The 12,141-nt window shown below is 47.4% G+C and overlaps 1 non-coding gene across 1 annotated transcript; it reads left to right on the top strand.

The window, feature by feature from the left end:
• Positions 1 to 7,575: 7,575 nt before the first annotated feature.
• On the top strand, positions 7,576 to 7,694 carry LOC112480204. The gene has a single exon (XR_003046515.1). It is a non-coding gene; the product is annotated as a 5S ribosomal RNA (ribosomal RNA).
• Positions 7,695 to 12,141: the final 4,447 nt, after the last annotated feature.

Below are 12,141 nucleotides of genomic sequence, written 5' to 3' on the forward strand. Positions count from 1 at the left end.
TACAACACGCTAAGCATTGCGGATCCAGCTGTGAGCACGACACACCTGGTACCTGTCCTCAGGGTGTTTACAGTCTACAGAGATCGGACGCCCCCATTCCCAAGACTGGGCTCCTGCTGTCTCCTCTCTGTCCCCTCCCCAGGCTCTACTCGGCCCTCCTGTTGGGACACTGGCCTGCTCACCACGTTAGGAAGGTACGTGGTCCAGGAGTGGCTCGGTAAGTCTGTGGATGCTGGGCTGCTTCCGGGCAGGGGGTTACCCATTTTAAGACCGGCCTGACTCCAAACCATCATATCGACAAGGAAAGTCCACGAGGCTGCTATTAAACTGGCCAGATGCCCACTCACATGCTCGCGGCAATGAGTCAGAGTTCATTCCCAGACTTTAATGAAATAACAAGTGAAAAATAAAGAAATAACAAGTGCAATGAAAATAATAGAATAAGAAATGAAATTCTCATCCTGATGAAGCCCTCGACACCATAAACAAAAGTGGGTAGAGGAGGCCAGGACTTGCTGTGTACCACTAAGCCCTCACCGGTTGGTCTCACGTGGGTAGATCCTCACCAGCTTGCTGTCATTCCAGACCCTTAGCCTGGCACCATCTGACAGACGACACCGGACTAAACAAAGCAGTGATGTTTTCGAGGCAGGTAACCGACAAGTTACCCACACCGGCCTCTGCCCCTAGACTTTGTCTCCCCCTTACTCACCTTTTGACCTCTCCCTGCTGCCTCTCGTGTATTCTAGAAGGAAGAAGAGAATTTTATTTTCTGTGGGTACTCCTATGAAGTGTTTAGAAAAAGATGAAAATTAAAACGTGCCTCAAGTGAAGGTTTGGCATGATCTCTTACGGATGATGCTAATTATTCATGTTTTTCCCAGCTAAATTTCTCTGCAGCTTTTGCCTACAGCCCTCTGTGCAAGTGCCTGACAGAAGCCTCGGGAACGCCCAGCTCAATCAGGAATATCGTGTGCTGTCTATTTGGTGTATCCCCAGATATATCCCCCAAAATATGGTGACACAATTATTTACTAGAAGAGAGAAAATACTAGAGAAATCGAATGGCCTGAAGAAGAATCCTGATTCTTTCTTTCCTCTAATCTGTTTCTTAGGGGGGCGGGGGGAAATCTTTAAAAAAAAAAAAAAGAATCCATTACTAAACCCCTAGTAGCTATGTCTCAGCACAATCACATCCAGTTCAGTAAGCCCGATAAACGAGAGGATTCAACGCTGACTCGCTAGCGGTGGGTGAAATGCCAGGCTCAAGCATCAGAAAATTTCTCCCGGGACGTCTTGAATCACAGCATCGGCTGTGTTGTGCTTGCTGTTACTTTGAGAGCAACTCGGCATTTCCTCAGACCCCCAAACAGTCCCTTCGCCAGCGTGCCAGAGGTAGCTGGTGGAGTATGGTGCCAGGCACAGTGTGGTTTTCATTTCAGACCTCATAAACATCGCATCGAATGCTGACGCGATTGCATTCCATCCTGGAAAATCTACTTGCTGGTTTCGCCACCCGCTGGGAGTTCTCGGAAGCAGGCGACACTTTCCACAATAGCGGTGGCAATTTTATGAAACCGTGTCCCCTGATTGGATTCACAATTAAACTGGCTCATAACGCAGTGACTGCTGCCTTCCACCTCGCCTTCAGCTTAGTCACCCCAAATGATTCCTGTTTGCGTAACCACCCTCATCTCAAAATCAAATAAAAAACAGAACCCGAACTGGATTGTGTTGGTGTCTCCTCAACACACCTGTCATGCTTTCTCTTCTCTTCGGTCTAATGAATTGTTCTTAATTCTTTTCCTCTCACTCGAAAGGTTCATGCTCATTTTCCCGTCACGGTTTCCGCCAGAAACCATAGTTATTTTCCAAAATGACGGTTCTCCAGTTTTTTTGCCCTAAAGCCTGAGCATTTAATGAAGTCAGAAGTCCTTCTAGGTTTTAACAGACATCAAAGGCTAAGTTGCATCTTAATGCGATTCTGAGTCATCGTTTCTTTCGTGCTTATTTAACTCTTCGTGTTGTTTTGTCACTGCTCTCAAGAGTTTTTACATCTATTAAAACAGGAGTAACCGGAAACAGCTAAGTCCATATGGGAGAGAAGCTCAAAACTAAAAAAGAGAATAACTGTGTCGAATAACCGATAACGCTGAATTGCTATTAAAAAGTGTGGCCGTGGAAGTTGTCGATTTTTTAAAAAAAAAAAAAAAATCAAGTTAGGTAACCTGATCTCACTTTTGTAGGTGTCCAGGTCCCTGTGCTCACAATGCATGGGAAGGCGCCTGGGCCATTGCTCAGGGAGCAGAGGACAGTGGTCTAGCTGGTGAAGGACGAATAAAGAGGAGTCACGTTCCACTCCGAATACTTCTGTGTCGCTGGACCTATTCCAAGAACGTGCCACTTTTGTAATACATGTACACACACACACACACACACACACACACGCCCATGTATATCAAAGAGAACAGTAACTCCAAATGTTACGGCTCTTCCAGAATGCTTGTATAACAGTAGCGTCACCCCTAGAGGCTGAAATTGCTGCTTCTCTTTAGCTTTCGGGCCTGGGAGGGCCTCGTCTTTTCTTCACTGCAAAGTTTCCACATGTCGATGCCCAGACCACGCGCTGCACCAGCGACGTAAAGCTGGCGGGGGGACCGCCTGCAGCGCCTCTAAATCTCCCAGGTATTTCGGTGTGTGAGCAAAGCTGAAGACACGGCCTTACTCTGTAGACCCCTCAGGGTTAGGGTCTGTGTCTGGTTTGTCCTTCTGCCCTCAAAGCACCCAAGTTAGTGACTTCCATTAACATGATCAAGAGATCTGGACTCTCCAGTAGTCTCGGAGGGAGAAAAAAATTGTAACAACTAGAAATCGAGTAATAGACATATTCACGGTATGCAATGGACAGCGTCATCTCCCATTGATGCCTTCGGGGCCAGTTGACCACTTGGACACGCATTTTTGTTTGTGCGTGCCCACACCTGTGCATCCACCCACCCACACACACACACACACACACACACACACATTTTTGTTTGTGCGTGCCCACACCTGTGCACCCGCGCGCACACACATACACACACACATGCCCTCAACATTTAGCGTGGGGTTTCTTTGGCCAGGTGAGAACCTTCAGCCAGCTGTGTGCTTCACTGATGTCCACTGAAGATTGTAAAACAAATTTCTCAATCGTCGCTGAGCAGAAGGCCACCCTGGAGGGACCGCCATCCCTGATGACTGCATCCCAGAGTGGATGACATCATCCCTGAGACATCGCCCAAGTGTCTTTCCTTGGAACTCATTAACGAGACCTCACGAAAGAACTTCGAAGATCAGAAGTTCTTCAGATATATTTTAGTGTGTGTTTTTTTTTTCTTGCAGATGGTGCCAAAGTTGCCTTGTCCGCCCCCCACCCCACCGCACAGCTGGTGTCGCTGGTTCCAGCTGCTTCATGTAACACTTTGTAGCTTTCATGTTGCCTATCCTTGGCCCTATGAGCCTGTTGAAAAGGAGCGAACGCCGAGGGCTGAAGGTCCACAGCTGGAATTAGCAACGCTTCACACGGCCCTCTGAGCAGCCGTGTTATTAGGTGAGTTGTCTAGCTGTCAGTCTCAGATGACAAGATTTCAGAGGCAGAATATCTGGTGTATGAGTTCATTATAATTTCATTACAGTATCCCTGTACTATATTTAAAAATGAGGTGCATTTAAAAATAACCTACACACTCTGAACGTACCGCGTGTCTTTCTTTAATTGTTACGAGATGCTAGCAACATTTTTCCATTTTCGAATCTCTTCGGATGTTGTTGCTTTTTTTAAAATTTCGTCAAGCCATAGCATCACACCAGATTTTGTGAAATCATATCGCTCGCTAAACCTTTAAAATGAATCATCTGATATATTTTTAAAATCAAGAAACTTTCTAATTATTTATAACACTATCTACCTTTTATATCATGTAGGGGCACACATATTTTGAGAGCATACAATTCCAAACGTAGAGAAATAATGGTATTAAATCCCAATCTTTGGGAGGAAAACAACCTTATCTCAGTTCTGCAAGTTGTGGCATATGAGTTGGATTTTTACCTCTGCAAAATGACTGTGTAAAAGTTGCAAACTTTCCATCAAGACAGAGACTGAAATTGAGAAAGAAAATAAAAGAACTATGATCCCTTTATGCTGTCTCCTTTGAGGACGACATTTTCCGTGCCTGCGTCTACTCGGCCACACGAACACGCTTGTTCATGTCACCTCACGCACAGAGCTGCGTCCCGCAATGCACATCCCTCCTGCTTTGTCCGTTCATTTGATGACTTACTTGTGCTTAGTATGGTTTCTTCCGTAGACGTTTGTGCTAACGCAAGTCTTTGCTTTTCCTGCCTGCTTCGCTGCTTTCCTTTCCTGGCTGAATACAAATCGGCATCGGTGACCAACGATGGGTTAGGACCATGGTCAGCAACACAGCCGTGGGTCGTCCTTCGTTTCTCGGGGTCTACATCACGCTGCCTTCAATAAGGACGCTACTTGACAAGCATCGGATGAACAAAGGAAGGGAGAGCAAGCCAGCAGTAAGTCGCGACTGAATTCATGGGCACAGTGCTGAGTGTCTGGACAGGCCCAGCTCTCCACTGGTCCTGGGAGCCTGGGCGGCTCCTCCTTCTGCTGCCCGTCTCCTTCAAGGGCAGCGAAAGGATGCAAGGCGGCGACCAGTCACTCGCCCTGGGCCGGACAGGTCGCATACGGTGCCTCGGTTCCTCTCAGGCTCCGCCACCGTCAGAGGACAGAACTAAGCCTCAGAGAGGTGACATACTTTCCCAAAGCCACCCAGTGAGTAAGTGGCAGAGCCAGGATTCAGCCCAAGTCCACTCGATTCCAAAGTCCACGGCTGTCCCCTCCGGCACCCCACGTCACTAAATAGCAAGACTGTGCCAGCCTTAAACCTAGCCGTTGAATGAAGATTTAACTAACAGGCAGCCTGACAAAAGCATCATCAGTACAATTCACAACACGTTGCGTTAACCCATCTTTATTGCAGATTCAAAAGCTAAATCGGGAAGAGTTTTTATTCGTTCAGTCTTTTCTTTGTTCAATTTTTTACATTCAATGTGGCCTGCTAGTTTGTTTTTTTGTTGTTTTGTTTTTGTTTTGATGCTTAGATTTTCCCTAATTGTAATTAAGGGTAAAGAAATCGACATTCACTCTGCTTTTTTAGGAGCTATAGTTCCTCCTCGGTTCACGAAAGAAACACCTTCTTTACCAAAGGATGCCAGCTAATAAAGGTAGAAGAAGTAATAGAATAGGGAAACGACCGTTTTTCAGCTCCCCATGGAATAACCCATGCAGGCCAGAACCATCCATGATTGCTACAACCACTGCGTGAAAGGTCGTGGGAAGCTAGGACCTCGTGGTCATTACCAAGCATCGTCTCTGCCCACTTGAAGAAAACAACCTGCTTTTACAAAGAAAGCCCCACCCAAGGAGCAGACTTAGCACCCCCAACAAGGGCACACCCTGGTGTCCTACCTCCCAGTGCGACCCGACAGGAAGTATTCAGTATCACCTCAGACGTACTTTCTCCAGATTAGTTGAACCTGCATTTCATCAAGTCTTTAGACCTAACTTACAGCGCACAGGAGATTCAATACCTAGAGTATCAAGGAAATGAGACTCCAAGGAAACGATTAGACACGTGGGACATTCTACAAGATAAACTGGACTAGTCTCTTCAGAAAATCGATATAAGGGAAAGCAGGTCGATGGTTGCCTGGGACAATGAGCAGAGGGTGGGTGGCTGCGAAGGGGCACGAAGTCGCCTTTCAGGGTGATAGACATGTTTATCTTGATTCGGGTGATGGTTACATTGGTATATACATCTGTCAAAACGTATGAACGGTACACTTAAAGTGACCGCATTTTATAGATTTAAATTACACCTCAACAGAGTTGATTTTTACAACAAAAACAAAACACCCCTCACGCAAAAAAAAAAAAGCATCACGCAACAATCTGTTCATATTTAAATAGACTGAAGAGCTATTATAAACAGATATGCTGAGAGAAACTTGTTTAGATCTGGGCTTAAAAAAATGAACAACTAAAAAAGACATTTTGGGGATAACTAGGAGAATTTAAATATGCATCGGATGTTAGCTCGCATTGAGGAATTGTAAATGTTTTCTGATGGTTATGTGGGGTCATTTCTTATTATTAGAAGATGCCTGCTATTTGAGAGAGCAATGTCATGTCTCTAACTTAATTTCCAGATATACAAGAATATGGAGAAAGATCTAGAGGGTATAGAAGAATATGGAGAAACCTAAAGCAAATATAGCAAAAAGTTAACAGCAGTTGACTCTGGGTAGAAGGAGTACAGATACGCATTGCGCCAACCTTTTGCCAATTCTGTAATTTCGACATTTTAATAATAAAGATATCGAAGATGGTGAATGCCAGTCGAGTGGCGATGGCTCCTGTGGTTGGAAGTCAGTCTTCAGCAAGGAGCCACCCCTGTCTGCGGTGTGTGGCTATGATGGTGGACGTTCGTCCTTAAACATTTGCTAGAACCCGTAGGATGCGCAAGGCCAAGAGGGAGCCCTGACGTGGGCCACGGACTTGTGTGGATAACAAGCCTGTAAATGTCGATTCGTCAGTTGTAACTAAGGTATCGCTCCGTGCAAGGTGCCGGCCGAGCGGAGGCTGAGCGTGCTGGGGACAAGGGCGTTCGTGGGAACTCTGTGTGCTTTCCGCTCGACTTTGCCGTGGACCTCAGACCGCCCTAAAAAGTCGATCGACACGACGTTCGAGTCGACGAACCTGTCCACGTTCACTGGTTTAAATCATCAACGATGATTGGCTTGGAGAATCGTCCTCAATTGGGGTTATCACGACATCATATAAACCTCCGAAAGACACTATAACACGCAGCTCGATGTGCGTGGTAAACGGGAGAAGCCAGAGCCTCCTGCCCAGCCTGTGTCGAAGATAAACAGGGAGTGGTAAAAATGACAACTCAGAGTGATAAAAAGAAATAATTTCGTCAGGGAAAAACTCGGGTGAAGTGGCTGATTTGATGGGTGGGACTATCGCCACATGATCTTGCAATTCCGTTCTCGTTCATTTCAAAATTTCCTTCCATTTTGTCTTTTTCTCTCTCGGCAGGATGTTTAAACGTGTTCCGATGGCCACAAAGCGTTCTTTAAATAATTCAAGCGGATGCCACCTGTGCCACTTCGAGATTTCACACCATTGTCATCTGTATCTGTCTTCACCGCTTCTGGAAGGACAGACACCGTTTAGGGACAAGGCTCAGGCGCAGTAAATTCCAGATCATGGCGAGGGTCATCGGAAACCCCATCAGCCCTGCCAGCGCGTTCCCACTCCGTGCTGGGGGGTGCGGGGCCGTGATTCACTCCCACTGCAGGGAAGCTGCCTACACTGCCTTAAGGGACCGGGAGTTCCCGGGCTTGCTCCTTAGAAGTGTCTGGGGCATGGTTCCATAGCATAGTGGTGAGCACGTCTGCTTCACACGCAGAAGGCCCTGGGTTCGCGCCCCAGTGGAGCCACGGTCCCTGGTCTACGGCCATGCCACCCTGAACAAGCCCGATCCTGTCTGATCTCGGAAGCTAAGCAGGGTGGGGCCTGGTTAGTACTTGGATGGGAGACCACCTAGGAAGACCAGGTGCTGTAGGCATAAAGAATAATTAAAAAAGAAGAAGAAGAAGAAGAAGCTTCTGCTTCTCACTGCATCCAAATCAGCGATCCTTTGAAGAGGTAGAGTGTGGGCAGTATCCCTCTCAGTCTCCTGCCAAGTCAAGCAGTCACCACACTCCTCCCCACTGGTCAAGAATTTCTTCTGGAATCCCTCTTGCCTGGGGAAGACCTAGCAGGGTCCCTGAGAAACTGCAGGGCTTCTTTAAAAGGCCAAACCCTAAGATCTCCAGAATGCCGACGCCTTCCTGCTGTAGAGACAGACTGTCACCACCCGATACCCATTCTTCTATTTTGCCTTAGTGATAAAACTTCGATATCAGGAGGGGTGGCAAAGCACACGGAGAAAAGACTACATTTCCCAGCTTCCCTTGCAGCTATGTGTGGCCATATGACTAACGAGATATAAATGTAAGTGTTGGGTTAGACTTCTGGAAAGGTTAATTCATGAAAGCTAGGTCGTTTGGCATGCTCCTTCCTGCTGCCTGGGACTTAGATGGCCAGTGCTCCAGCGGCTTTCCTGGACCTCGAGGAGTCCCTGAGGATGAGCCACACCCTAGCTAAAAGGACAGAAAGATTATAGGTTTCTGGGTCTCAGAGGGATATGGAACTACCACCCCAGCCCAAGGCAGCTACCCTGGACTTTTTTTTTTTTAACTAATCGACTTCATTTTCATCAGCTTTTCTGAATATGAGTTATATCTGTCCCGCCTTCCCACTGTGATGTGTGTAATAAATTCATTCTCCCTTTGCGAAGGGAAGCCAGGTATCAGCTAGTGCTGGTACTTCATGAAAACCGAGAAGAGGGCATTTCGAAGGCCTCGTTAGTACTGCTGGCCTTAAAAATAAAACAACCGGTTACTTTCGACCAGCAGAAATGGGTGTCTTTGGGAACAGCAGAAGACCACGATTCAAGATAAAGAGGAACATGGTATAATAAAAACTCCAAGCAAGTCTAACACACAAAGGAGAGGAGTAGTACTTGCTAGAGAGAAAAGGAGGTTGGGAGGGGGTATTTTGAAGGAAAGTCCGTGGGAGGAAAGTAAGCATCATGCTGATGGCTTCTCATCAGTTGACTGGTGATGGTTCCCACTGGCCTCGAGGCTGAGCGAGAAGAAATCTTCCTCCTGCTGGGGTGACAGAGACACTTCCTGTTGGAAACGCAAGGTTCCTCTCTTCCTGTTGGCGTCTTTGATTGACGTGCGTGGTAGCTCCTCCTTCTGGCCTCCTGACTCCTCTTCGAATGAGGTTTCCTTTATTCAGTCTTGCAGGACATAATTATTGGCTGAGAGCTGACGACTCACCTAAAATCTTCTTTTAACCCTGGAATATAGAGGGAGAGGGAAGAGGGCTGTTTTCGTATAAACGGAAATGGCACAGACAAGACATTCTCTCTCCCTGGACCTCACGGAGGGTGCAGCTCAGCAGCCTGCACGGTGAAGGAAGCAAGGGGGGAGGGTCCTTATCATTGCAAACTGTGGTGGGAGGTGTTGGGAGATGAGGAAGGTAGGAGAGCACGCACACACACGCACACACACGCACGCACGCTTTGGGGTCTCTGCTTCCGTGGTGTGCTAAAGGCTTCAGCACCCGTCAGCTCTTTGTGGTCCCCTTCAACACCGTTTGTTAACTCTGCGGGCTAGAACCCTTCTCTCCCACAATTCATAGCCTTCTCTGCAACCAGACATCGCTTAGAAAGGAAGGGGCCTCTCCACTAGGGACAATCCATTTTTCTTTTCAGCTGTGTTTGTGGCACATGTCGTGTAATGCTTCGTAATTCTTCCTTTGTGCAACTAAAGAGGCAAAGGAGGACATCGTACTTCACGAATAGAACTAAAGCATTCAGTCTTCCTCTCTGGAAGAAAGATGCAGTGTAATAAATTCCCACATAGTTTAAAGAAATAAGATCATTGCTATTCTTCCCAGAGATTAATACTTATAAAAGCTTTATATCGGAGGCTTTTTGGAACGATCCATCATCCAATAAGGTGGCAACTCAGAACTAGAAAAACAATGTCATGGATCATGGTCTCCTCCATTTCAGGCTCAGGATAATTAACCTGTGAGATAGTCGAGTGTCTCCACTTCTCCCAATTGTCACAGGTGAGCCGTCAGGCGCTCCCTCCTGCTTCTTTCGTGTGAAGTTGGGAATTTCAAAAGATAAGCAGATTCTTAGATCCAAAGGAGTGTTCAGACTTCTCAAAGAGACTTATGCAAATCAACCTCATAAAGTAAAACCGTCCTGACCATCCCCTCGGAAGCTTTGTGATTTGAAACCACTATGATAATTACTCCTTTTCCTCTCTATTGTTTTGCTATTATAAGTTCTCGTACCATAAGCAATGCAGTAAATATCCAATAGAAATTCCTAAGAATGTCAGTATTATAAAGGAAAGCCATACAAAGCAAAACTTTTTAAATTCCGTGACATGGAGCCACTAAAAAAAGAGGGGGGGAAAAAAACCCTTTTATACTAAGAAAACGGCAATTTCAAGTTGATATGAAAAGTCAATATCAAATCCGAAGTCACATCTGGACTAGCAGATGTTTTCCCTTCAAAAAATGTCCAAAAATGCAAAACCACATCCTGCTTTCTTGGATGGCTCTCATGACTGCTCAAGTGTTCACGTGTTTAAACTTTGTTGAAATGTCGAACGCTGTCATCATAAAAAGGACAATCCTGGAGAAGGAGTCTGAACGAGCGAGCCTTGTGCACGCTGGGAAGAGGCAAAGCTCTTCCCTAGATTGTATGGCGGTTTCCACCATTGACATTGGCGTCAGCCTCCCCGTCTCCAGGAGGACTGTGAACCAGGACTGTGCCCAGGACAAGGATGGACACTTATTTGCAGTTCTCAGGGGGGGAAAGGAACGTATGGTGTCAAACTACCAACCCTACTCCAAGTTGAAAATAATACAAAACTTGCAATATTTAAGACAGGATGTAAAGAGTGTCGCAAGACCCCCCCAAAGCATGGAACTTGCACACGATTGTATTAGGCAGGTAAATTGGTTCGTAAGTCGACCATTTTGCTTTTCAAAAAAAATATGAACTAGAGAAAATACCTCTGGAAGGAGGTAGAAAAAACAAGGAGATGCTTGTCGGCTTCAGGAGAGTGTGTCTGGGCGGCTAGAATCAGACCTGAGAGAGACTGACCTTTCACGGTGTGTCAAAAAGGAAAACGATTTCGAAAGGCATCGGAGGAGGCGTTAGATGTAGTAGCAAACGAACAAAACGAATCGCCAAAGAGTGGCCGAACTGTGGCTGACAGGCGATACTGTTTGTGATGACCACGGCCTGGGACTCGGCGGTCCAGCCTGCCTTGACTTCCAGGACCGGGCACGCCTCTGCCTCTGCCTCTGCCTCTGCCTCTCTGATACTCCTCCTTGGCCCTGTCACCGGCCTCTCTTCTTCGCCCACCCATTAACTGTCACTGCTCTGTCATCGACCCCGACTCCATCCTTGGTTTTCTTCCCACGGCACACCTCATTCTTCACAAATGCATTCCCTCCCAAGTCTGTCCCCGAGTTTCAAAAGCTGTACCCTAGTCCCCCAATATCTCAGCACGTGTGCCCTGCGGGCTTCTCGGTCTCCATGCGCCAGCCTCTGAATGCCTCTAAAAGTCAAGGGAAGATGTTTGGGGCCCCGTGAAGGGAGCTGTCTCCACGTGGGGCTGTGCCGGGCCAGGCTTAAACGACTCAGTAGACAATAGATCGTGGGTTTGATTGAGGGGGGATCGATGCGCTGTGTTCACCACTACATCTCCCACGACTTACGAGTGCCTAACGCCTGTCCGTTTGTTGGGTAGAAGAAAGAGAAGGAGTAAAAGAGAGAAAGACAGAGAGGGTGGGAGGGAGCCAGGGATGGGAGGAACAGAGACACGACCTTGACTGAAAAATCAGCTGTTTTATCAATGTGGGACCTTGGGGAGAGGACTCGGCCTCCCAGCCTCCTGGCCTCCCATCTCCAAGCCTCAGTGTCCTCATCTGTGAAAGGAAGCACCCATTCGGGGTCCTCGTGGGGGCTGAATGAGATACGATATGGGGAATGCTCAGCACAGAGCCTTGACCTGGAATGAGGGCCCATAGATGCTGTCGTGATTCTTATCGAGGAGGGTCCTGTAGCTGGTGAGGACCGAGGGTTTGAAACATGCCTGTTTAACCCTACGGCCAAGCTCTTTCTCTCTGTCATCGCTCCCGCTGCGGCCGTGTGTGTAAAGGGAGCTCTCCAGGCACACCCCAGGCTCCCACTTGTCTCCTGAGAGACCTGTCAACGGTCACACAGAGCTCCGTCTGCTCTGGTGGGCTCAGTGTGTCCTGAGAACAACCAGAGGTCTGTCTACTGGCGACTGCTTCTGTGCACTTGCTAAAACCTCTTCACGGATCACGGGCTCTGACGCACGAAAGGAGGATCAGGCAGACCCATTGAGATG

This window comes from Pteropus alecto, unplaced genomic scaffold (genome assembly GCF_000325575.1).
Source record: "Pteropus alecto unplaced genomic scaffold, ASM32557v1 scaffold80, whole genome shotgun sequence".
In the NCBI taxonomy this organism is placed as follows: domain Eukaryota; kingdom Metazoa; phylum Chordata; class Mammalia; order Chiroptera; family Pteropodidae; genus Pteropus; species Pteropus alecto.